Here is a 27934-nt window from a genome sequence, read left to right as displayed (position 1 = left end):
GGCAGGCAACTTTCTTCCTATTTTTGATTGTCTTGATATTTAGGGAAATTTGCACAAAGCCAGTTTGCCCAAAGTTAAAGATATGAGAAAAAAGATTAAAAATAAGGAAATTCTGTACACTGGAGTTATTCCAGCAACTATAATGGTGCAGGCTTTGATCTACATATTTCATGGTTTGCATCATCCACAGAGAAAATTGTCTTTATGTTTACATTAAAGAGAGAAGTGAATTAAAAAAATACATCATCCCAGTTTTACCCTTTAGATGGCCAGTGGTTCTGTCTTTGACTTCAGTGGGAGCAGGTGGAGACAAATAAGCACAAGATATGAATTTTTAAGTAAGGGCAGCTGTAACTTGAGGAACGCTCATAGCTATTTTTATTACTAAACTGATAAGATTTATCTTATGAAAGGGCAGTTTTTGCGTTGGATGTTTCCCTGCACGATGGGCGGCAGTGTTTCTTAGTGGGCAGAGCATTGCTGGGCAACCTATGAGAGTCAGAAGCTTTCTTATCACTATTTTTGCTCTCTTCATGACCTCTTGCAAGTGGCTCAGTTCCATAGGTTCCTCCATTTACCTCATTCTAAAACACAGGAAAATAGCTTTTTATCTGATTTGTAAAGCACTCTGAAACTTAAGACGGGATAAGGATTTTGTTTATAGACTTTTTTGATTTAGGAAAGAATGTAAGGCCAGAAGCCACTCTACTCTTCAGACCCTTTCAGTCTTTACTCTCTTTTCTGCAAGTGTTAACAGCTAAGAAGGGCAGTGATGGTGCTTTTTGCAGTGAGAAACCTTGTTCCTGTCACGTCATCTGCGAATCCCAGACACGCTTTACATGCTCTCGACTCCTGAATAGCTCCATGAAGCCAAACACAATGTTGCTATTGGTTTTTGTGAGGCCAGGATTTCACAAGCACATTTTTTCATTAAATAAGGCTGGAAAAACCGCATGAACAGCCTCTTTTCTTTTGTCTTCTTTTTCACTTCCAGATTAAGCCAGAGTCAGAGCTTCATTTAAGCTTAGATAAATTTTTTAAAGTAATTGTTTGATTGTGTGTGTATGTGTGTGTGTGGGGGGGGGGTAACAGTATATACAATTAATGTGACTCAGGTTCAGGTCAAAAGTCTGGCTTGACTATGACTGGGCTTCTTGTTTCCTCCATCCTGAGTCATCTATCTTTTCTCTGAGTTATTGTCCAGCAGACAGCTTCTAGTTTAAAATTAGAAAGTAGAAAGATATACTGAGAGAAATGACTTGTGAGAATCCTGCAGGCCCAGCCTGTTTAAATTTCACGAGCTGATGTAGCAGGAGCTATCACAAGGGATCCCTGTACTAACGTCTACCATAGATGTCCCTTAAGTTAAGATGTTCATAAATAATGCAGGTTGTAGGGCCTCTGCAGATATATATGGCATTGATGCATTTTGAGCTGGTAAACATACCCATTGTTGGTGTTAAACAATGCCTGCGTGAACGAACACTCCGTAATTATGCTCGCTACAGAGCTACGTGACACTAGTCGTCTTCTGCAGAAAGATGCCTCCACAAGGAGCCGTCCTCTGAGGGGACGAGCAAAGGCTGCCTAACACCAGCAGCCACATTTGTTGTACATATAGGCCTTTCCAGAGACTAAAAGTCTCCCTCCCTAGAGGTCTTCTGTACTCACCCACAGACAGAGGTTGCAAATGAGACTCTCGCCGGATATGCTTGAAAGGAAAACTGATTCTAAGCATTACAGAAGTGACAGGATATGTCGCTCTCCTGATTCTCTCTAGTCTTTACAGTAGTATTACAAGAGTCCCTCTCAAAGACTGGGATGGAAAAATGTTTATCAAAACCTAGATCATTTTTCAGACTACTGAGCTACATACTCCTCTCGGTTATTTAAAATCTGTTCAGTTAAAATACTGGCACTCAAAAAGCAGGGCTGAATAAAGCTGACATCACTGTATACATAAATAAAAAGCACACAGTCTATCATCAACGTATTTGGAAAGAGTTGAGAGAGTCTATTCTGATTGCTTAGATTTCTCCCTTGTGTAACTCCCGTAACTCCCCTAGCACTGCAATCTGAAGGACTGGCTCATGGTGTCCACACCCTGCTCTCTTTTAATGGGCACCAGACTCATGAGTGTTTCGTAATGCCAATTCTATTATCACAGTGCATGGGAGGCTAACCAACAGAGAGGAACAAACTGCCTAACCAGGTTGTACTGTAACTGAAACACAGCAAGGAATAAGAAGATTGTCCATGGAAGTTAATACGGAATCTCAGGCTGGATTGTCTAGTTTTACCTCTGACTAGGTCTGCAGTTTTGAGCAAAATCTTTTAACTAGAAAAAAGTCAAATGGGAGTTCATAAGGACTTCCAGCAGTGACATCCTCGCAATTCAATTTTGCCTTCCAATAAATTTAGGGAAATTATGAAGAGGAGAAAATGCATTCCTCTATCTGAAAGACATGGAACATCTATGCATTTAAAAAAAAATGTTAAAAGTGTTTGTGAAGTATTTAAGTGCTTAGCATTTAGAGCTGAAGATGTAACATCTCTATATCTTAATTTCCAGTTCTGTAAAAAGGATAGCATTATTGGCAATTCATGGAAATTATATAATTTAGCTGTTGTGGTCCCTGGTGATGCTCGTTTACTGCGGTGATAGATGCAAGATACTCATGTGTCCCATTGAACTCAGCTGGAGTTTTACATTTAACTTCATGAAGTCATGATTTCTCCTAGAGGGGAAGAGACCAATAGAAAATGTTCTTGGCATGCTAAATATTGCAATAAAAGTTCCAGATATTTAGGGAAGTAGCCAATGTCATTCAGCAGGTGAAGAGGAGAAAGAACAACACTTTCTGTCAAGGCCAGGTAACAAATAGTTGCAATTTCCTTTTAGAGATAGCTTTGTATCTGCCGCCAATCAACCTGTCTCATCCATGTATCTGAAAATACTTTAAGTTTCCCTGAGGAAGGATATGCAAACAGGTAGGGAAGAATCACCCTGGAAACCCCATTAAATGTAGCTGTTTCCTTAAGTGTTGGCTTTGGGATTTGCTGTGGCAATTTACTAAGGGACACTACGAAAGGCTTAAAACTGTCTGATAAGCATCACATATTGAGGGTAAATGAAATCTTTTATAACCTGTTTAAAATCCCTGCATCCAAAAAACTGAATTGCATAACTTCTGCTAGGCCAGAAATGCAACATTTTGCTCAAAGCAAATAGATGAGGAGATAAATCTCACTGATAAATTGATGCTTTTATGGAAGAATATAGCTGTCCTGAGAAGGTGTAGTCTTTTTTTTTTTTTTTTTGCCTACTCAGAATTGCAATCCAAAGGCATTTATGCCTTTTAGTTTTCCTATTTAAACATTGTCATTTCAACAGCTAATTGTTATATGCACTATTTTCTAACGAAGCTTACCATCAGCTGAACTGCATTCCTCCTAGGGAAAAAATACACAATTGAGAATGTACACATCATATTTGCTTTGAAAACCTGAATATCTGAATTATACAACTTCTGGAAGCATCTGACAGCATGAATTTTGCAAGAAGAAGTGCAATAGAACAAAATAAAGGGGAATGAGATGGTGTAACTTTTACATTTAAAAACATTGCCTAGTATATTCCCCATAAGGAGGTACTCCGTTGGAGGAGCAATGTTCCATGTTCCACTTAATGCCACTTGCAACTGCTCTAAGGTCAAACAACTCATAGAGTACGTCCAATAACATGGTCAAAAATACTGTTATTTATGTCTTACATCTGAATTTTTGCTGTATTTTTATGATAAACAGTAAGGAAAACTGAAGCAAAATAAGAAATTTCCAAGCGCTAATATTTCTTTAGAGTAATTGTAGTTTGGAAGTGCATTAGGTATTATCCAGAATACCTTTGTGTCTCTTTCTGGTGAAGATTTACTATTTATGTTTCGTTGATCAGAAAGAGCTTTTTACAGAAAAGGAAAGAAAAATACGACAAAAAAAGTGAAAAAGCACCTCCAAAACACACAACTTCGAAGGCATTCAGGTGATGATCTTGTTACAAAATCCTGACTGAGCAGGCTTTCAAGAAAAGGTAATTTTTTTTACTTATGAAAATGTTTTTATAAAGTGCTTAAACATATGTTTCCTGCAACAATATTTGCTGACTTAGCAAAAATGTCACAGGTTAGATTTCCTGACCATGATTTTTATATACAGCATAGTAATAAATGTAAATTAAGCTTTAAAGCATTAGAATGAAGCAGGAAATTATGCGGGGACAACTTCCCTAACTCCTCAGTGAAGGCGCTTTGGGGAGAAAGGCAAAACGCAGTTTCACAGAGAATAGTTATTTGTGCAGAAAAACAACATTTCCAGCTAAGAAGTCTATGAAAAGGTAGAATTTATATTATCTGGACTGGAATTTCTAGGATACCTTGCAATTAAAATCTTGTCCTTTTATACAAGGAGATGTGGTGGTTTTAATAGCCACGGGGACCTCTAGTTTGCTTTTTCTCTGAAAAAAAGAGCCTGCGCTGTCTGTACGGCAAGGCCTCCCAACACCGTGCAGGGTCACTGATTTAATAAAGGCTCCCATGGAAGACTGCCATCTACCTAATTAGCCTCACTACTTCCTAAAAGAGTGATATGATCCTTGGAGATCTCTCCTCCAAGTAGTTTGGCTGCTTATTTTGTGAGACGGGGGGAGAGCGGTCTTTGAAAGGCACATAATGAAATGTATAACGATATTCACTGCCAGAGCTGCACAGGCAGCTGCAAAGCCACAGGAAAAGTTACTCCCACCAGGCAATATAGCCTGAATGACTACATTACGGAGGGTCGCTAGCCTGGTTTGACACTCAGATGGCCCCGAGTTTGGCGTGCTTGCCTTCCCGCGCAGTGGTGCGGTCCTGCAGGCAGGGGAGGTGCAGCCCACACCCCTGCGGTGACATCTGAGCAGACTTGTGGGCTTGCGAGATGCCAGGAGGGCGCTGGAGCTAGATATGACAGGCCTGCTTAGCCGGCCATCCACGTGCCGCGGCTCGAGCAGCAGCTTTTTATTAGCACTTAGGAATGTCCCGTCTCTTCTTAACCCCATCTACCACAATATCTGAGGTTCATCTTCTTTAAGCACGTTCCATCTTGCTGTAGAGGAGTTGTAACATGTTTAGGACTTCACAATCAGTGTTTGGCCTGTCGTTAAGAGCTTAAACTCGCTCTTTAAGGATTTTTTATAATACGACACTTACTATGTCAAGCTGTACTGTATTTTAAGCACGTCTTATGAGAATCTTTGCACTAGATAACTCTATCTACTGCTTTTTCTCATCTCAGATAAGACTGCTTTTGCCTACATGTTCCTGGAATGCTATCACAAAGCTTATTCTGGGCCAAAAGGACTAGTGTACGGGCAACATCTCCAGCACCTATTTTCGCACTAACATTGACATACACGAATAATGTGTGACCCACAATACTGCTTTACTTGACTTATGTAGCATTTTAGTTTTTCTTACATGATATTATTTAGTGACACAGCAATTATATGCTGGATTAGACTACAGGTTTAACTTGTCCTATTTCCTTTCTTTGGCCTTAAATTCACTGTGGGAAAAGCTTGTCAGCTGATGTGGAACAAAATATTAGTGAAGACACTTATTATTTATAACTATGTTGGTTTTTAATGTTAACTGGCTGAGGAAAACCTTGGGCTTCCTCGCTGTTCCCATTTTACCTGCTAATACGAATTTTATCACGTTATGTGATTTTCCCCAGTAAAGGTGCACTCTCTGAGAGGTCAGGAGAAGGCACAAGAATCTCTGTTATGAATAAATCCATGGCTAATTTCTTCCAGTCTTTTCATGGCTTTCATGATCTCCTCAAACTGGGGCATGCTACTCCTTGCCCTTATGCAGCGTAAAAAATGTATTTAACAAAAAATAAAGTTGTTTTGCCATCCAAATTAAAAAAAAAAAAGAAAAGGAGACTGATAGTCTTTGGACATTAAGGACAATTTCTACTGACTATTCCATAGCCAGTGCTGTCAGTATGAGATATTATCAAAAATATTTCACTTGCATCATATAGGCAGTCTAAACCCTATAGGAACCTGAGGCTACTACACTCAGGATAGCAAGTCCCAAGATAAAAGTGGTAAGAAAATGTCCTTGCGGTAGGTTTTCCTCACAATTTTCTTAAGAAAAATATTAGAAAAATATGCTTAGATATATACCCACTTTTCAAACTGAAGAAATAGACATCTATTTGTTTTGCAAGGGGAATAGAAGGACAACCCTTTCTTTAAGCTGCTTTTTCCTGCAGTACATTTAAGGACATGCTGAAGATAATTTTTATGTATGGTCTTTTAAAAAATGAATAAATACTCTGTGTCATATATCTGTAGAACAAAACAAGAAAAGACAACTTTGTGTAATTCAGCGCCAAAAAATGATTGGAGGATGCGGTCAGTACAATTTTATGGCTTCTAGGCCATAGCATTTCTTTCAGTCCATTCCATTCCAATATCTCACCGCAAGCACTGTCCATGCCCTGGATGGCTTTATTCAATTAAAGCTATTTCCCAAGGTCTTCTGTCCCTGTGGTGGAATCACGTAGTGCAGACATGTGCGTCCACTGAGCTTGAACATTATCTGCTGCCAGCTCAGCAGCTTAAGGTCACTTAAATACTTTCTAAGAGGAAGAAACCACTCTAAAGCATTATCTGATGGCCTAACTCCTTCAGAAATGAAAGCTGCTGACTTCCTCTACAGCCACACTTCTGCTAGAGCTTTTGTACGCATTGCTTTAACTTCTGTTTACAAGTTGCTTCCTTCTGGGTGCAAGCTGCAACTTACATTTGCATTCTGCCAGCAGATCTTACCTGAGGTGGCAAGGCTCTAGGGCTGAGTGTCTCACCTCACACATGCGAGCACCAGATGAGCGATACAGTTCTGAAGTGACAGATGTCTCTCACAAAGCAAAACACCATGCAATAAACACTCTTCTTTCCTTCCCTTTTAAAATCCGGTTCCTTGAATAGATATAGATCTGGTTTTCCATGTGTCGAAGGCCGTGAGTTAAGATTAAAATCCGATAAGATAAAATAAAAGACCTAAAGGAGGTTGCGTTAGTAAAATAAGTATAGATGCTGCCTTTCAGAGGAAAAGAGTCATACTGCAAAAAGAACTCATGGTACTAAAGAGTCATACTTTGCTATAATTTGACTAAATCTTATTGACGTGAAGCTACTTCAGCCCTGAAAGAAAGAATCCATCCAAGAGTTTAACATATTTCCAGTTCACACAGTTTATGAGTTTTTATTTCCTGAGTGGTCCTATTTAGACAGCATTAAGCCCCACACAGCACAAGAACCCACTTCCTAAATACCTATTTTCACCATGTGAAAATTCAGAGCAGAGCTAGCTATGAGCAATGGCAAATCTTCCTAGCTAACGCAACGGAAACCAGAACGGCCTGCTGTCTGGCTGACAGGCTATTTAATTGCAACGTACTCAAGTCCTATATCTTACAGACTTGGTCATAGCAAAGCAGATTTTCACTGGCTCATCAAAAAACATTTTTGACCTAGGGTCAAATTTTAATTCTCTTCCACTTCCTGCTGAGATGCTGAGCTGTTCAAAATAGAAAAGGTTGCCAACATAAAAAAAGGCAAATTTATACACACGCACACAGACAGACACAGACACACACTATGCTGTCAGTATTTTCAGAAATGGTTTAACTGTTTGTGGTCAAACTTACCATAAACAGTTGTCTCCAGCAAAAGCCAGGTATGGAAAACTGCAGCCCAAAAAAATGATACAACTGAGTAGCTGGAAAAAAATCTTGTGAAATGGAAATGCTTTGATAATTTGAATTCTGCTTCATCCCAGATATACAGTCTAAAAAACCTGTTTTTTTATCTACTGCTTCAGGTAACTATAATATTGGTGTCTACTGTTCCCAGGGTAGGAAGAGGGCTGGAAGAGTGAAGAGCATTGCTGAGGCTGAAAGACTCAAGGCTGGGAAAACAAAGATTAGTAGTCAGAGCTCAGTATCATCTGGCAACGGTTAACCTAAAAGCCAGCCCTGAGTAAGGGCTCGGCTGTGGCTTTGTGACCAAACTGCTGTAAGAGAGAGCTCTGAGTGTTGGTCTGCTGAAAGCTATTTTGCTTCTGTTCTGTGGCAAGATGACACTATTTTTCCAGCCTGCGAGTGTTTTAGTCTTTCTATTTAAGGTGAACAACCCCAGAAACTGTGTGTTTTCTTTAACTCCTCTCAGTGTCTTCGTTCTCCCCAGTGGAGACGGTGTTACTATTCATATGCACCAGGCCTTTTTTCTTGTTTGGGGTGCTGTGTCTTGTCTGCAATTATTCATTGTGTTAGCGTCCCTGACGCTGGAGTAAGCTGCGTGGGCACGGTACCACCATGGTACCCAGGCTACAACACCTCCTCAGCTGGAGCTCATTCCTGCACAGCTACACTTCTGAGAACTTGAGGAATCCTGCGGCAAAGGGGTTGTGACGGGAAAGATGTAGTAATCCTGATTATCCCCGTCATGTCCCAGGCTCTGAGGGAGGCACTCCAAAGTATTGCAGTCTGCTTCTCCCCCAGGATCCACGGGGAAATGACTCCATGACATGTCGGCAATTTGCATCTTAGTCAGCAGGAACACATTTGAGGGAAAAAGCTAGCAACACCTTGGTTACCGCACCAGCTCCTCGAATATCAAAAGGGTATTGCTAGTAACGTGCTATTACCAAAAATGTATGGAGGGGAGTTTTGTGAGGCTGGTTAAGTTCCCTGTGCTATGCAGTATTTGGAAGCAGATCGCAATTGCTGGTGACACCGTTGGTGGGTGCCGCAGGGAAAGACTCACTGGGGTGGTAAACGGCGGTAAGGCAGAGCAGGCAGTCTGCTTGCTCCTCTGAGCCTGCTCAAACAAAACCGTCTGCTTGCTCCTCTGAGCCTGCTCAAACAAAATTCCCTCTGAGCACAGCTCGGTACACTGGGGCATATGGACTGCACTTACCGAAGAGGGGACTGAGTCTCAAACAGCAGGGCTCTGAAAAAAATAGCTGATTATAGCGGACTGAAGTAGCCTAATGTACGCATTAGTGCGGCTGAAAGCGGAGCAGTGGAAAGGCAGTGGCAACCTTATCTCTCTTCAGTTGTGTGTTGGGCCAGTGCTAGGCAATTTGCATTCATTTTCACTAAGGGTGGAGTAATGGGGAAAAAGAGACACATACTTTATGCTAAGGTCTGGTAAAAATGCTTTAGAGTGAGGGATTAAAAACATTCATTTTCTCTGTTGTAATAAGAAGAACCTAATGTTGTCCTGGAGCTAGGGGTCATAAGTTCTTTCATAAAGAGGGAATGACAAGAATTCTTTGACCAATGAGCGAAAAGCTTTACAAGAACCAGTGAGCTGATGTTAAATACAGGCATATTCACTTTTTAGAAAAAGAGTGCCAGCTTTAAAATAACGGTGGTGAGTAATCTCTGATGTTTGGTAATAAATGGAGACATAGCTTCTCCATTACTTTAAATTTTCTGAGGCGTCATTACTGAATTGGGTCTATTTTGACCATAGTTCAACAGGCACACTATGAACCCTGTCACTTTCAAAACTTTTTTCAATGATTTGGAAATAACTGCAATGTCTAGATAAAAAACTGTGGTGCCATAATGGTTGTTGGAGTGACTGTTCTTGGGGGAAGTCAGACTGTGGTTTAAAAGCAAGCTTTAGTCAAGCAGCCTTCACTGAACTCACTACAGCAGTGAGAAAAATTCCCTGCCTTGTTTTCTTCAGGAGGTAAACTGAATGACTAACTGAGCTAACTGGCCTTAAAACAGAATTAGTCATATTGCTTATGCGAGTAGAGTAAGCAGCAGCAGACACACCCATAGGTACCCATAATATTTTTTAAATTGCTTTAGGTAGCTAAAGAATATGAAATTCTGGAGCGTTTAAGCTTAGGGTGATAATTTTCCTTAGACTATCAGCAAGAAGAAGCACATACCGCTGGAGGCACTTCAGAGCTCCTAGGTGAGTTGGCTAGAAATGACGCATTCTTCCTCATCTCCACAGCTTACTTTAAGTCAAAGAAACACCACTGTACTGTATATCAAATATTTTAATGTTTCTAGTGTTTTTGGAGTTATATAAGTTTCTCATTGTGAGTGTAATACATGATGGAAACCTCTGTCGTGATTTTCTACTGATGTTTTAACTGAACATTTTAAGAGTGGCAAACCTTACAGTGGAGACTATATTTAGTCATGATTTTAAAGGATGTGGTGTTCTTACAGTCAGCAGTAATCAGGTATAAAATATCAAGCTATCAAATCTTGGGAGTTACAAAATATTAAATTTTCACGCACTATGAATTTACAAATTTGAGCCAAGTGTAGAGCATAGAAATCTTGATTTATCTTAAAACAAAGACAGACTATGTGCATTTGAAACAGTATCTAACTTCATTCTGTATTTTGGCGTGTCAGCATTCAAGTTTTCCCTGAAAGGGTAACTCCACAGACAGGAAAGACACCATGATCCTGCAATAGCAAACCAAGCTAGGAGAAATGCATAAATATCGGGCAGTAACTCTTGGTCTTCATCCCTTACTCAGAATCTTGCAACCTGTTAAAAAATGATCTATGTAAGGAATTGTCTTGTGCTCTAGAACATAAGATTTTTACACCTTTGTTTGCATAACGGCAAATATTAGTAGTAATGACTCACAAAGTTATTCAGCCTTCATAAAAGATCAAGTTTTGTTTGCTGCATAACCTCCCTTGCAAGTGAATTCCACAAGATGATTCCAGCATATGTCCATGAAGGAGTTTTTATTGCCTCGTAATTCAGCAATAACCTCCTTGTTTCTCCTAGTGTGCAAAAACATAAAGATGAGGAAGATAGACCAATTTTCTCTGTCTTTTATTCTTTTATTCTATATACCTTACCTAAAGCTCAAGAGTCGGGTCTTTTTTATGCAGATCTAGTCTCATCAATACGAAATGGTTATAATTCAGGTTTAATAATAAGGTTGGCTACCTTAAACTTTTCTATGTTGCGAATATGAATTTTGTTCCAAGATGTGAATCAACATCCTTCCACATAATCTATTTTTGTCTTTTGATCTTTCTTTCATACCTTTATGAAAGAAGTGTGATTTTCCAGAGCCTTTCAGAGAAAGGGTGGGAGCAGCAATACAATATTATAAGCCATAGGTTTGTAGCATATAAACCTCCCGGCTTCAGCCTTCCGTGTGTTAGCAGCTAGGGCATTCACTTGAAAGGCAGGAGACGCCTCTGTCTCCAGCTCTTCTGCTGACTTCTTGTGTAGCTGCTGCCAAGTCCTTCCATCCCTGTGTCTTTGTTTCTTCTCTCACTGTTTTGTATTTTTGGTTAGATTTCGAATTATTTTCAGCTGGGGGATTATCTCTCACTATGTTTGTGGAACGTCTAGCACAACAGAGCTTCCATGCTGACTGCAGCCTCTAGGCACTACCTTAATATAAATATGAGAGAGAGAGAGAGAAAGAGAGGGAGGCATTTCACTGCTTCATCTTTCCAAGGTACTCTGATTTTACTGTCTAAAGACTAAACACAAAATATAAAATCACATCTTTTAATTGCTAAAGACCCACCTCTTCCATGAGCTACTCAACCCAGTTGCTACTGGAACGCTTCTTTTTCTCTGAATTGGTTTTTGATTATGTCAGTCTGTTTACCAGATGTTACTGAGACGATCTGAGTAAGTAGATGGATCTTGAGTCGCTTGGTTAAGACAAATACTTGGTAGGAGTACAGTGCGGGGCAAGTCAACCTTGCACAATACAGTACGGTGTCAGCAATCTACATGACAAAGTCCAGCGACATATAGGGTCACTGGAGCAATAACTTTTATAGTTTCCGATTCAGCACTAGCTCTGCGGTCTTTGCAGGTCGCTGTGTACATGCACCTTTACTGTCCCTAATGATGTGGCTACTCCAGGGAAGTTAAAAATCCCTGCACTTTTGTGATGGAGAGTTTATACCGCTTGCTTTGTTTTGTCCAGACCTGCTACTCTGTAGCAATTTTTAGGCCACTTGGCTGCCTTTCAAGTTCTGCTGTGTCTGTCTGCTTTGCAAAACTCTTGAGATTTTGTTCCCTATTCTCAGCTAATCCAATACAAAAGCTCTGTATTTTTTTGAATTATTTTTTGATTGGTAAAAATGTGATTAATTTTTTGATCTCAACTGGAGACCTACTTGAGCCTCCTACTGTATTAGAAATGAGATTTTGTGAGAAAAGAGTGGACACTATACTCTTATTTAATGTAGTTATTTGGTTGTGCTGAAAAATGTTCCTATGTGCACAGGAATTAAGTCTTTCTGGTCTACCCTGCGAGAGGCAATGTTGCTGAAACTGCCACACTAGTCAGTGTGGTTGCCCCACGATCCCTTCTCCATTGCTGTCTGTGTGAGCGTGGGGCTTCACTGGCTGTCCTGCTTGAACTGCAGGGCTGTCGCCGAGACAACTTTCTTCACTGGGCCTTTTACCTGACAGGGTTTGGGGCTTTTTTTGTTGCTATATTTCATTTACCATAAATCTCTTCTGTTTCTCAGGACCAATGCCCTCTGCAGAGTCCAACCAAGTCACCAGACTTTGTCTGAAAGACAAAGCCTTGCAGGGCCCTGAAGAAAACAGATTCTCTGATACAAGTAATAAAAGCAATCATCCTATGCCTTTATTTAGTTTATTTACCCTTCATTTACTTACCAGAGCTTAACAACAGAGGGATTTTGGCTGGAATATGAAAGAAATTGAACCCCATTGTACTAATTCTGCTGGCTTTGAGGCTGGTGGAAGATTTGGTCCATCCTGAATAGCAGTCTTCCCCAATTTATACTATCCCTATGATCACACTGGAAGCTGTGCTCTGTTTAGCCTGAGCTCTTTGAAATGTGAATCACTCCAGGACAGCCTCTCCCAGGCTAGACTAGGAAAGCTTATTATCACTGATTTACAAGCCTTTAGAGATCAAAATGGGCCAAACCAACATTTCCTCCCTTCTCCTTTAAAACCACAATAAAGCGTCTGTCTGCTTTTGAAAGTAGAAATTCTTTCCATAGTGATTTTATTCTTTCGCACTTCCACTGATGAATAATTTACTAATTTCTCCTCATTGTTTCAAGACAGCTTGCAATTAATGAGGTTTGTTTTTTCAGTCATTTGCTTTTTTGTTGTTTGGGCAGCAGCATCCACACTGACTTCAGCCTAGCTCTGGCAATAATAGACCTAATTCTGGGGCCGTGCTGTAGTGCACGTGTATGTGTGACAAGAGAGACACACTCCATGTCCAGAGGGAAATGAGGACAGCCACTGACAACCACAGGAGCTTTATAACACTTAAATGAAAGAAGTTTTCTTGTACTGGTGTCACATTCCTCCTTTTTTTTTAGAACCTTACCCTTTTTTTAAATTAGGTTAGGTCTTCACCTACAGAAAGTAAACTGCTATTTCATACCTTACTTTATTAATGGAAAGACTGGAAAGATGCACATAAGGAGGTCACTGGGATGATAGGATAACTGGATTGCATTACTTGTAAAATAGATTACCTCTCGCAATTGCTAATGGAAATATGTTTTGCCACAGTGCTGGAATCTTACACATGGGTTTCTGGGGAAATGTAGTTTGAAAGGTATCAGCATAGGCCAGTGGCAAGGCAAACATGAGGGTTCAGTGCAGAGCTCTGCTGCTGTCTACTCAGCACCTGCTGTACAAGCCCCTCCGCTGGGTGATGTGGTAAAAAGCTTGTCTTCAGAAGCACAAAGGAGCACAGAGATACTGTGGCAGTGGGGTAACCTGAATAACAGCTGCTCCAGCTATTCCCAGGTCATCACAGCAGAGATCAGCCCATCCAGGGCTCATCTCCACAAGCACAGAGGAGCGCAGAGGTGCAGCGGCTGGTGCGGAACCCGTATGACCAGCTCAGAGAAGGGACGTCCCATTTGGCTCCTCCTAGGGGAGCACTGACCCTACAGCCCCGACGTGAAAATAAGCATGGTGGGACGATGGGGTGGCTCTCTGGAGCACCTTTTGGGCTGAAGGGAGTTACTGCCCCTACTGAGGGGGTATGGGGCACATTATGAGGAGCAGGGGAAGAGTATTTCAGGATTATGCAAGACTTATTAGGGGATGCTTAGGGGAGGAACCAGAGGTGGGGAAAAGAAGGGATCAAGGTGGTGTGGGAAAAACAAATAAAAGAAATTAGAGGGATATGAGGATGAAAAGGGACTGGCCCTGTGTAAATGGGATTGGTCAGCACGCTTGCCTGGCCATGCCTTCTGCCTGATCCGCACAGTCTGCTCTGTCTTCTCATTAAACTTCTTTCTATTTTTCTGGATGATGGGGGTCTATTTTGTGTGCATGTGTGTTTGTGGAGGTCTAAGTGCCAGTAACTGGAGTCAGACCCTGGCTATTAGGGGGGCCCACGCCCGTGTGTCTGTAGTGCCAAGGACTTGATAGACTGGAGTGAGTGAAATTAAATTGCAGCAACTGGAGTGGGACTATGGGTCACAGAGTCTGTGTGTCTGTGGTGTCAGCAACTGGAGCGCATGTGGGATGTTCACGAGAGAACATCGAGCCGGACTAGCTGGCAAGTAGGTGCAGTGACCTGGGAGCCAGGTGTGTGTGTGTGGGCTTTTAGGGCGAGACCACAGGGGCAGCTGGCTACTGGAGGGAGCAGAGAGTCCCAGCCAACTGCCAGGGAGTCTGTAGAGTCTGGGGGTCAACTGGGAGACTCACTTGTGTGTGTGTGTGTGTGTGTGTGTGTGTGCGTGTGTGTATGTCCCTAAGGGTGAGGCATGTGGAAGAGCGAGGATCTCGGATCAGCTACTGGATGGAAAGGATCCAGTGTGTGTGATTATGAGCATGTGCGTGAGGGCATCTCTACCAGCAGCTGGAGTGGGCTGCAGGCCTTGGGGGTTTGTACATCCAGCTGCCCGTGATGGAGGAGACCAGGGATTCAGAGGCAGATAGGGGGTGGACTGAGTGTCTAAGCCCAGCTGCTGGAGGGATGCACACTGCACATGAGTAGATGTATGTCCCACCAATGGACCTTCCTCCTGATCAGTCAGAGAGGGGACCGGGATTGAGGCTGTAAGTGCTATTTGTGTTTGATAGTGCTGAGTGTGTCTGTCTGTGCTGATCTGTACGGCTGGCCATGTATTTATTTATATATGTATATATATACATGCTTTATATGTGTGTTGGTATAGGTGCCTACTGGGAATACATGCTCAGCCTCACTACTGGTTGGACCTGGGACATGGAGCTGCGGCAGGCTCACCCCACGGCCTCCCTGCCTACCACCCTCCACCTGTGCACCCGGGATGCAATAGCAGTTCTTACTCTTTGTGAAACACCTTGGTCTGAAAATTCTGTGCTCCTAGAACAGAAGCGTTATGGATGAGAGAATCCTGATTTAAGGAGGGGCTAGCTGGCTAAATACTGAGTCTTTGAATTCTAAGGACCGTACTAGAAAATTCTATAAAAATGTAGAAATAAGCTATTTATTAAACTTACTAGACTTACCAAACTTATTAGTTGTCAACATAGCTGCCAGATGAGGTACCATGTTGCTTCTGAAACAGCAATGGCACTACTTCACCGTATAAAAAGGCGGGTTGGGATTCATGTTCTCCGCTTGTGTTAGGGCAGAAAATCATTTCACACAGAGCTTCCCCTGTGGGCCGTTTCAAGGAATAGCCCTGGTTATTAGCTAAGTTAAACTACATATCCACTCCTGAGCATGGTAGTTGTAACACTCTCAGTAGTACAGGCAAGGATTGCATATACACAGGAGAGGGATCTTGACTGGACCCTGAAGTAAAAACGAGAAGTCGGGGCCTTCAGACCATAGAACTGTCTGTTCTACATGAAAGATACAATTCTTCATTGCCTTATGTAACCAAGATACATGTATCAGTGCGTATGTATCCTCAGGGAAAGATGATAGAACAAGCGTATGACAAGTGTCAGTCATTTTGCTTGGTGCACTACTGAAAGATGTTCAAGTACCTGCTGGTGAGAAGAAGAACCTAAAGATAGTAAAAAACTGTTTCGGAGGGCTAGAATTTGGGCTGCAGGCTGGGAAAAGCAGTTGAACTTAAGCATTTAGTTTAAAATGTAACCTGGACCAGACTGGCACCTCTGTGGTTCAGTTATAAACCTGTATAGTACACTGTGCTAAGCTACATATCCGCAACGTGGGCATGAACAAACTACCTTCTGGCCTGTTGTCCAGTTATTCTGCAGAATCAAAGAGTTTGTTCTGGCGCCCGCAGCCATTCTTTCCCCCCTTCTAACCACATCAAGAGCATTCCTAGCATTTTCCCTAGGAGGTTACAATCATTTCAATCATAATTTGAATAAAAAATGTTGGCATTTGTCAACACATTTATAAAATCTTCACCTGGAATCTTTCTTTTCTTGCTAATGGAAAACACCTGACTGCAGAAAAACATTAATTAACATAAAAGTGCTGGCAATGCAGCATCCGAACAGCAGATATGGTCTTGAGAACTGTGCCCATACCACAGCTTCACTACTCTGTCTTTTGTACATTAAAGATCTAAACATAGAGGGCTCGTAGGAGGTTGCCCTTTCTGCTGGAGGGCTGCAAAGAGACAGGGCGTGAAGAGCACTGCCAACATCCTCCCTCTTTTCTGTGGGAGTAAAAGAGAGGGAGCAGTGAATGAAAAGGGAAGGGAATGAGCTGGAAGGAAAGACAGAAGACGAAGTTATGTGGAAGTTGCTGCAACACAAAGCGAGACATAAGGGCATTCATTTGAAGTGCCACTCTACACCTGTTAAGAACAGGAAGTTTTAGCAAAAATTATTCTACATTTCAAGAAATACAAATATACTGAATAATATCATCACTGATAATGGTGATGTCAACATGTATCATTTTATTAACATATTCCATCACCCTAAAAGAAACTACTAAAAGTTATCTCAGAGTTTGTTTTTGAGAACCAAACCCTCTCTGGAAAGGTGTTCGTACATTCCCAGTACCGATGGCCAAGGATACAAAGCCCCTCTCCCTGTAACTGTGCAGGTCACACGTTGGAGATGTCTCAATTAACCCCTTTTGCTAATCCATCAAATACGTCTTTCATTCTGAAGAAGCAGAATGGGAATCTCTGCCTCAGGGACTCATGACTCCAGCAACGTTCAGAAGAGGGAGAAGTGCAGAACTCTCTTATTAACTCAGATTAACTGCTGCACCAGGAAGATTTCGTTAATTTTCTTCAGTTATAGAAACATTTCAGGCTGAGACCTTTAAAGTCAGTGCCACCGATGCCAACAACTGGAAACCTTCAGATACAGTCAGTTTCTAATGCGTTGGTGAGATAGGATAAGGCTGGATGGAGGTCAGGAGAAGTTATTTGTTCTTACTCAAACCAAAAATACAGGAAAAACCCAGGCAGCAGAATGTGATTTGGGACAACAGCCACTTCTGGCTGTGTGGGCTGTGTGGAGCCCCTGCCCACGGTGGCCTGACCTGTTCTTCCTGAACTGGAAGTGTCTGAGAAGCACTGCATGAATGAGGTCGTATTTCAAAGGGGTTTTCAGTGGCAAATGTGAGTTCTTGTGCCCACCTAATCCCACCCAAAGTGAATTGCACTCCAGAGGTAACCTCCGAGGAGCGGAAAAGTGTCAGATTGTACAGCAGTCAGGGTAGGGGAGAGAAATTTGAAAAGGGGATCTGAATACAGCACTGGTTCTGTTAGGGAAGTCTGTAATACCAGTGGACCGTGAGCTTTCCAGTGCTGAGAATACCAAGCCCAGTCCTGTTCCCTCACCTTCCTTCCTGCACGGCCTCCTGTAGCTGGCAACACATAACCCAGACACCTGCGTGCCAGGCACAGCTGGATGTTTGCTGCTATCAACCCAGCTTAGTACAAGCCACATACTGATAACTCGATCTAGGCGGTTTGGGAGATGGGAGCGTTGGAGAATAATTTGCAGCAAAATTAAGAAGCTATGTTTTTCCTGGCTGCCTTCATTTCCCTCCTCTCTTTAAAATTCTCCTCACTTTTTAACAACGCTTGCTTTGGGCATGTGCTCATGGTGAACCTGGAGAATTTGTTTTGTTAAAAGAAGGTATGCATGCCTGCCAGACAGATTTTCTTCAAGCTACCCAGGTCTACCATGCATAAAGTCAGATGCATTGTGCAATCTCTTCTAGATAAAGAAGGGTCTTTGAAAGTGGAGCATGAGTAAGGGTGATAGGAATATATTACTACATAGGTGAAATAATCTTAAAAAGTGACATCTAGGGGAACTGGACACAGGCAGTAGAGCAGAAAGGGGGTGCAAAGGGGTGCGTCCTTCAGTCCAGCCTAGGAAGTGAGAATTAGATTAAAAAGCAGCTGAGCAGGGGAAAAGGAAGTGAGTTTCGGTGCAGTAAAGATATAGATGAAAAGGATGAGAAGCCATAGGTGGAGTTTTCTGAATGAAAGACAATGACACTAATGGCACAAGAGAGAATAGTAGCTGGAGATGTGTAAAAGCTATAGTAAAAGCTATAGTGATGTGGGATGAAAAGGGTACTTTGAGCAAGCAGTTTTACTAGATGACCCTCTGAGCTCCCTTTCAACATGAATATTTCTGCGGAAGCAAGTAAGCAATTTATGCATTAATAGGTTATAATCGTTATATTTGTTTTATGGTAGCACTTTGAAGCTTCCTGATGTTAATACCACCGTTGTAGGGTACCACATATGCAGATATGCCTATGTCCTATGCAGAACATATTCAGACTGAATCATAGTCCCTTCCCCATGCAATGCTTCTTACTTCTTGTTTTGTACTACTATGTCTCAGTCAGTTTGAAGGACATGAATATCGTTGGCTGTCCTTGATATTATAACCAAATAAACAGAGAATGACAAAAGAGTAGAAAGTGCACTTATAAACCAGCAAATAAAGTAATCAGCCTCCTCTTGAGTGAGAAACCAGTGGACTGATTTCCAAAGAACTTAGAACTTAGCCAGGGAGAAAAAGTTCAGCACTGTCATCTAAGTGGGGTAGCCAGATGTTCAAGTGTGCACCTTTCCAGTCAATTTATTTAGATATTTAATCAAGAACAGAGTGCTTTTGAAAGCCTGATCCCTTATGTTTCCTGAGCATTAGCTTATCTGAAAATACTGTCCCTTGAAAAAAATATTAATGTGACATCTGATCTGGACAGCGCAAAACCCCCTAGCCCTGTTGGTATTCTACTTCTTCTGCAGTGGAAAAAGCTACAGCAAATCTTCATTCCCTTGCTCTTATTGACAGAGTACATTTGTGGGACAAGGCAAAATGACTGGCATTGGTTTTGTAGTATCACACCAGCACGCATTTTTTTGGTATGTGGAAATGTGGTATGTGGACTTACTGCCTATGGAAAACCCAGGCTCCATATGATCTTTTTCAGGCTCCTCTCCCTAGTTTCTCTAAGCAGTAATGGGGCAGCTATTGAACCGTTGTAAATAGCCATAACTCCACTCAAGGCAATCGAACCTAGACTTCCCCTGCCAGCTGCGGATCTGCTCCTAACTTTTTGCGCGTGGAAGCTCTTCCTCATAGGCAATCTTTTACATTGCCTTTGCAAATTCAGAACTGATAAAAGTCTCTTTCCCAGTATTTTATCACATAGTTGAACCATATTGTAATTTTCTGCCTGGTTTTCTAGTCTACTTTGAGTGGCGTTTATTACTCTTTCCTTTCCTTAAAAAAAAAAAAATCACTGAACTCCTATGGGAAAAGGCTCAGGCTTATTAAAAGATGTTTGGGAGCTTTGAGATGCTTTAAACTTCAGCACTCCCAGAGATTAGCCACTATTTTTGTGGTTTACAACATACTTCCAAAACAACAAGAAATGAATCATCTCGCAAGTTAAGAAATAAAAAATTGAGAGCATGCTGGAAATGTCCTTTGAATGTCACCTAGTCTTGAGTGTAGTTGTTTGTCTTTATTTCTTGCATCAGTTAAATAAGATTGGGCTCATTACAGTCTCATTCTACTGTCCAGTGAGGACCAGCTGTCCTCATTTGAGTCCCAAGATATCTGGTGATTTGTTTAGAAACCTTGCTCCAGTATTAGCATAAAGCATAAAGTTCCCTGTCTTCCTTTTTGCTCTCTTGGTTGCTCTCTCTAGATCACTTCATGTTTAACTGATGCATTTGTTTGCTTATTGACCTCTCTAGAAAACATAACTTACAAGCTTGCTGCAGGTTCACATTAGAGAAATGAGAACTACCAAATATGTTGTTGCTTCTACTTAATACCTGAAAAGGAAACAGCCAGAAATTCCACTTTGGTCACTTGGACTTTATGCAATGGGGCAGAACGAATCTGTGTTCCAATTACCAAAGGCACTAAAATACTATTTTCTGAGAGCTGAAGAACAAAATACTGCCCTTGGAAACATGCATCTGTCTAAATCTTGAAGCCTTTCTCACTGCATCCAATTCTGGAGGAATATTTTTAGCTTTTGAATTTAGCCCTTCAGAATGTCTTGTGGTTTCTTTCAGGAGGGAGCTCAATAAATGACTTTCTTCACAACCAACCGAAGTGTGGGTACCCAAGCTCACGCCCTACGGAGTGCAAAAGTTCAGAGCACAAAAGCCCATCTCAGCGTCCATCTTTGCACACACAACCAACAACATTTTTGCAGATGGGTCTGAACCATGAACGTATGTATGTAAAGATTCATGCCAGGACTGCTCTCTGCAGCAGCTTTGAAGCATAAAAGCTGATGTTAATGTCCCTCATGTCTCTGACACCTGTGTTTGCACTTGGGCAGAAGCCACTCCCAACAGAGGCATGCACACACACACGCACACACACATACATGTGCATACACACAGTACTCACACAGGCCTGTGTACACACACACGAGGGGCATCCAAGCTTGTGAACGTTTTTCTCTGCTGCCTTAATTAAAACAATACTGTTTATTACGTGGGTCTGTTTTCTTTCTTTCAACACCTCTGTTTTTAGGTTATAATTCCTTTATATCTTCATTGTTTTTTAATAATTGGACAAAGTGTTTCCCAGCTTAACTTTTTAGAAAATGGCAAGAATCCCAGCAGCCGTGTCACTGGGCCAGGATTTCAGTATTTCCAGAGCCACACATTTGTCCAGGATATTTATGTCATATTTAGCTTGGTTACTAGAAGCAGAGTTTTAAGAGTGGAAAAAAAATTTTTTAAGCATAGATTTACTTCTATAAATCTGGGATTAGTACCTTAGCAGCTATGTGTTTAACTTTGCATCTAGGTGCTTAGGCCAAGATCCTGGGCCCAGCTCTGACCGCTTTACAGCACTCTGGCAGCTGAACGTCGGCCACAGCCGGTGGGTCTGGCCCCTGAGGGTTTTTCTCATATGAGGCAGCAGCGGTTCTGCGTCAAATCGCTCTCCCCAAAGTCCCTGGCTTGGGAACCACGCCTGACTACAATGTGACACAGCTGGGAGAAGCCCCCAAGGCCTTTCCTAGCGCTCACTTGTCCAGGCTCAGTAGTCTGGTCCTGACGCTGCCCTAGCGTCAGCAACCTCAACAGGGTGTTGGCAACAAACAAGAGGGTCACTTGTTTTTTCATCCAAGGAAAAGGCAAAGCAAACCCATCTAAAGGACCTTTTTACAACACTTTATTTTTGGGGAAGGGTAGACAGCTTACAGAGATAAATGACTTTCAACTAGATTTGAGACTGAGGCTTTAAAATCAAACGATAAGCAGTTCTCCTAAGTGTCTTTGCAGATCTCAGGCACTGAGGCTAATGTATGAACCCTGTAAGGCTCTGATGACCCATAACTCTCACTAACAGGACTGGAAATCTGCGCTTCACAGGATCAGGCCTGAAAATTTTCCAATACAGCTGTCTCAGCTACCTCTACGAGGATATACAGAGCAAGCGTATTCACTACAGTCTTTGTGGGCACTTTATTGTTTGGACAAAATTCATACTTTGCACAAAAAGATGCATGTTTTGCTGACATTTCTTACAAGCCTCTATGCTATCCACACATTCAGTGTTTTGGATGATTCCTAGTAGGACTGGAGGGTGCTTAAAAATACACTGCTGAGTTCTAGAAAACTAGAAGGCCCTAATTTTTACATATTATAACTACCTTAGCCACCGTCATTTCTTCTGTAGGTCATAAGGGTGCAAACAATTTACAAGCAGGGTGTGCCTATTTAGCTTTGTGTGTTTGAATGGTACCCTGTCAGACCCTTTATATTCACCCCAAAACCTTTTGGCACGGTTTCCTCTCCAATCTATAACTGTCCCCTCACTTGTTCTCCTCTACAGCCTGTTTGAGAACTGCTGAGACAGGCTATGTTGTACATGGCAGACTCTAAGTGTGGTTTTAGGTTATCAGAATTTTATAGTTGTTAGCATCACCTGCCATGGCAATTAAAAATACTTCTGCCTTACCACTTGGGAGCTGTGGGTCCATTCACGTTCTACCTGCAAAACACATCCTGAATTGAGCAGGATTTTTGTATGTGGAGTTCTTGCCGGATTAGCCCTTAGGTGGGTATCCAGCTTTGCATACTCAGTCTTCTATATAGGAAATGTATATGCAAATATCCTTTTTATCAAGAATAAAAGTTGCTGAAATGCGTATGTTCCCGATATCAAAATAATCTTCAACTGCAGGAGGCTGAATGTTTCACTCACAGACTGATACACAAGAAGAAGAAAAGGGTGTTTAACAGCGGATTGAGGCTATATCTGATAGACTTGTGAGAACTTTAGAGCTTTGAGGTTGGTGCTTGCCCCAGTAGCATGCTAACTCTGTGTTGCACTGAGACTATGGTGCATACTAGCTCCTCTCCCAGGGCATGATTTCCAAAGAAAAGTACCTGTGTGCCATAAAGGAGTCATGGTAAATTGTGGCCAGAGACCCAGTTTGGGCAATTAGAGAACCAGGACCTTGTACACTCTGTGTTTCGCGGAGCGCAACCTCTGCTCAGACTACTCACAGGTGTTGAAATGTGAGACTTGACAGCATCTAGTCCCTTAAATCCACCTGACGCCTAGCTCCACATGACCTTCTGGCTTTCAGGTTTCCCTGGCAGCTTGAGTTGTTCCTCTGCTCATGGGCAGAATTCTTCCAGTCTCAAGAGGGTTATGCAGCTTTGCCCCATGCTTACATCTGCACTTGAACGGGATCCCCAAAATAGACACTTTAACTAAGATTGTGTTCTTCACAGAATGCCCACAGAAACAACTACTTTTAATGCAGCAACAGAAAGACTCCCTTGCCTTGCCCATGTTTGCTCACTTCTTTTGTTTTTCAATAATATAATAAGAAAAACATTCATGCAAGAAGTTAAGTATTAATTCTTTCAACTCCACCCCCCAACCCACTTAGGAGGATGTCTTACTGACCAGGCCAGGCTGGATATATATTTCCTTCATTTTCTCCTGAAGCTGTATCATTGTGACTAAAATTCACAAAACTAGGGAGACAGCATGTTTTTGTGGCCTACTAGTTAGAGTGAGGTGGAAAAAGCCAAGGACTTTTGTGAATATTCCAGGGACTTTTACGGTATTTTACATCAAATAAATATTAGATAAAATGCACAAATCATCCAGGGGAGATTGCTGACTACCTCTGGGTGGCTGGTAACTCAGTATATCGACACTGAATGGATCACTACCTAAAGTACTTCAGTTATGGATCCCATTTTGTTTAATTCGCTCTGTGTTGAAATCTGGTAAGTCCTTTCCTCATTTGAGTATTCTATTACGAAGGCCAGAAACCTAAAAGATATTGCATCTCCTATTAGATTTTAAACACTTACTTCTGCTATTAGATATGCCCCAAGATCCCCTCTGCCCTGCTTCGACAATATCTATATTATTGACGTGTCTCTGTGTAGGGAAATTATTTGTAGTAGCACTGATTAAAAACACTCAAAGCTTCAGCTGTAATAAAATAGCAAAGCAGTACAGGCATGAAGAGTCAGCCACAGAGATAAAGGGGAAAGTGAGTAGGTTGAGCAGGAGGATTTGAGCTTAGAGTCTTATTTCCAACTTTCCTCTTAGCTTACTTCATTTCTTTGAGCAAGGCCATTTCTTTCTGGGCTGGACTTTGCTTTACTTATCTGTTAAAGAGGATAAGCTATGCTCTACAGGCATGCTGTAAGGCTTAATGAGCATCCACTGAAAGCACTTCACTCCAAAAATGGTGAAAGGGGACCCTAACTGTTTGCTACAGAGCTTAAGACAAAACCGTCCCATTCCCTTTCCACCTCTTCCCTCTTCATAGTCCTGCCCATCTTTTGTTCTGGTTCACACTGCACAGGAAACCAATTCTACTTGATAAAACAGCAGAAAACTAACATAATGGATAAAGCAAATAGCTTCTGCTGGATTTATGAGCTTATTGGGCAGCTAAAGGAAGGCAGTAAAGAGGTGGGGTAGGACTCCTCAGCTAGGAGTAGGAGTGGGGGAGGAATGAGTTAGAAGAGAAAGGGAAGGAGAAAACATGGAGTGGGGCCTGTTATCTAACCTCACCCTGACTATAAGATATTGGACTGAGTCCAAATATAGTGAAAAGATAATTTCAGACTTGCCTCCTGGATGTTTCTTCCAATTTTGTCTACAGCATCTTGTTATTTGGATGCTCTCAGAGAGAAACACTACATGACAAAAATTAAGTATCATACTAGAAAGTATGAACAGATCTATAGACTACCAGACATTTGAAATAATCTTTTCTCACTACTCACTACTGGTAAAATCTCAGCACCACACCTCAAGACAGAAAAAAAAAAAAACAGATAAAAAGAAAGGAAAGGCAAGGAGACTATTAGAGCCCTAGAACTGAGAATTAAGAGAAAGCTTTGGAAAAATTGCAGTTGGGTGACCTAGAGAAGAGATGGGTGAAGGGAGACCTTGTAATAATATTCAAACATGCAAAAGGCAAAGAGAAAGGAATCAGTCTGGCCCCATGTATATTGTGGATAAGGCAAAAAGCAACTGACTAAAACTGCAAGAAAAATACTTATATTAGAGACTAGCAAACAGATTTTAATGGTGCGTGCTGTTGAGCGTATGGACATGTTACTCAATTGTGGAATCTCTTTTCTTGGATGTTTTAAAGAACAGGTTAGACTAACACTTGTCATTCGTGATGCATCTCAAGTAGAACATGCACAAAGGCAATCAGTGTTGTCCTGAAAGTAAGAAGATATCTCCTTGCTTCATGTTTCATCTTCCCCTCTCTTGTTGATGTATTCTAGTGCACATGCAGAATAGTTAAGCATTCAATTTGTTTGGCATTGTTCTTTTAATACTGGCTGAAAAAAAGACACTCAAAGAATAATTTATGGAATCACAAAATCACAGAACAATTCAGTTTGGGAGGGGCCTCAGGAGGTCTCTCATCCAACCTCCTGCTCACAGCAGAGTCACCATCAAGGTCAAACCAGCTTTCTCAGGGCTTTATCCAGCTGAAAAACTTCAGCGATGGAGACTGTATAACCTCTCTGGACAGCTGGCTCCACTTCCTGTTCTGACAGTCTATTGATGTCTTTCTTCCCAAAACTGGGCACAGTTTTCCAGATGTGGTCTAAGAAGTGCAGAGTAGATGAGGATAATCCCTTCCGTCAGTCACTGGTTACGCTGCTGTTGGTACAGCCCAGGACACTGCTGCCCTTTTTTGCTGCCAGGGTAGGCTGCTCGCTTGTGGTGAGCTTGCAAAGACCTGCAGGCCCTTTTAAGCAGACCTGCTCTGCAGCCAGTCAGTCCCCAGCCCATGTCACGGCAGTGGGTTCTTCCATCCCAAGTCCAGGATTCTGCATTTGTCCCTGCTGAATTTCATAAAGTTCCTTTCGGCTCATTCCTCCAGCCTGTTTAGGTCCTCCTGAATGGTGGCACTGCTCTTAAGTGTATCAAATGTTTTCTCCAGTTTACTGTCATCTGGAGGCTTGATGGGAGTGCACTCCTACACCTCCTCCAGGTCACTGGTAAAGATGTTAAACAGAATACAAACTTCTGAACAATATATTCCTTCTAGTCTGCTATAATCAGAACCACCTTGTAATTGGTATATTTGCCTCTAGGCAGGGTAGGTGCCAACTAAGAAGTGTATACTGTACTCCAGTAAGTTGACGGCTGGGGAAATTAAGAATCTCTTTCTACACAATCAGCTATATTTAACTATGGGAAAATGGCTGACCAAAATAATTAGCCATTGTGGTGGCCTGCTAAACAGAACACACACACTTGGAATTGCACCTACACTGCACATTATTCTTTCTAGTCATATTACTTATTTACCTTTCCCAATTAGGTGGCAGGTTTTTTTATTACACCACTAGAGAATGCACTGCTTGATCAATTATCTCCAAGTGAATTGAAATACAATAGCCGATAGTCCACAATTTCGTGTTGTGACACGTATTTAGTTTTGTGTGCATGTGTCTATAGGCAAATTATGGTAGAAAGCCTTTAATGAGAACAGTTTGCTGGTCCTCAGAATTCCGCATGTACTTACTTGTTCTTATTACACGGGGATTCTGGTCTATAGAAAGAATCGAAACCACCTGCATTTTCTTTGAACCAAAGCCTTGCTTTCAACTGAGCATCCTAGTGTTGTAATACCTCATCATATGCACAGTAGGAAAAAACACTCACACATTTCACTCCCTCTGTGCGTATCCAGTGAAAATTTGCCAGGCACGTAATCCTGCATGTGTCATTACAAGACAGCAAAACCGATATAGCCAGTTCTGCTTTTTTTTTTTTTAAATGAAGTACTCAGAATGTGAGGGACGGCCTGGGTAAGATGGAAAGAACAGTGTGGCGCCATGTGAGTGACCCGTGGAGCTCCATGCTGGCTAGTAGGTAAGTCATCTCAGCACAGGCCAGCACTCGTGAGAAATATTAGCTGAGGCGCTGGAAGCAAGATGGCCAAGCTGGCCCAGCATTTGCACTAACCAGCCCTGGTGAAAGGCCGACCCACTGACAGGCTCCAGGAGAGCTCTTCAGCACCACCTCCATCCCACAGAGGAAAAACACCCCAAGAGTTCAGAGTTTCCAGGGGCTGTTATGGAGCCTCGAGGGACTTCCCTAATGTTAGGACATGTGCTGCTAAGTAGAGAATTATCATTTATCTCACGGGAGTTCTAAGGTGCTGAGGAAGGAAGAAGTAGTGCCTAGGCCACTCCTGGGCTCTGTCTGTTCCCAGCGGGTGAATCCTATGGATTCGCTCTTTCTTGCACTTCCCTGCCCTGAGGCCACTGGCAAGCATACGGTAAAGGAATGGTAAAAGAAGTATAAACCCCTTTGGTGCCCTCTCAGTCCTTGTTTAGAAATGACTGCAATCATTAAAATAATATTTAAAAGGATATTTTCAATCTCATTTCAAGGGCACAAAGAAAGCAATTTACCTCTCTTTGTTAGAACAATCCAAGAGGAATACATGTAATGTGTTTGGATTATTAAGACAATAAATATTTGGAGTTATAAACCATGCTTAATGGCAGTGAAGAGTTTTACAAGGCAATGCAACTAAGTAAAGACTGAAATACAGATGGATCAATTTAGAGACTGCACCAAGAATATGGGCTAGATTCTGGCCTGACTCCCAGTTTAATCTAGCATGTCATGACAGCCTGAAGTAAATAACTAGTGTTGTAATAGCATTATGGGGTGCCCTTGCCCTTGTTACTCCCACAGTGGGTTCTGGAAATATAAGGTAGCTTAAAAATCACTCTTGTTCTTCAGAGGATTCATTTCCCAGCTTTTGCCCAGTTCATTTTCATCTTTTAACTCTCAGGTACACGCAGAGCATTGCGTTCTTTTCTAGTACACAAGGGAATAACTTAGTTCCTTGAAAAGAGCTGTTTCTTCAGAGTCAGTCAGATAAGATTT

Source organism: Struthio camelus, chromosome 3 (genome assembly GCF_040807025.1).
Source record: "Struthio camelus isolate bStrCam1 chromosome 3, bStrCam1.hap1, whole genome shotgun sequence".
NCBI classification, from domain to species: domain Eukaryota; kingdom Metazoa; phylum Chordata; class Aves; order Struthioniformes; family Struthionidae; genus Struthio; species Struthio camelus.
This window is presented reverse-complemented; position numbering follows the sequence as displayed.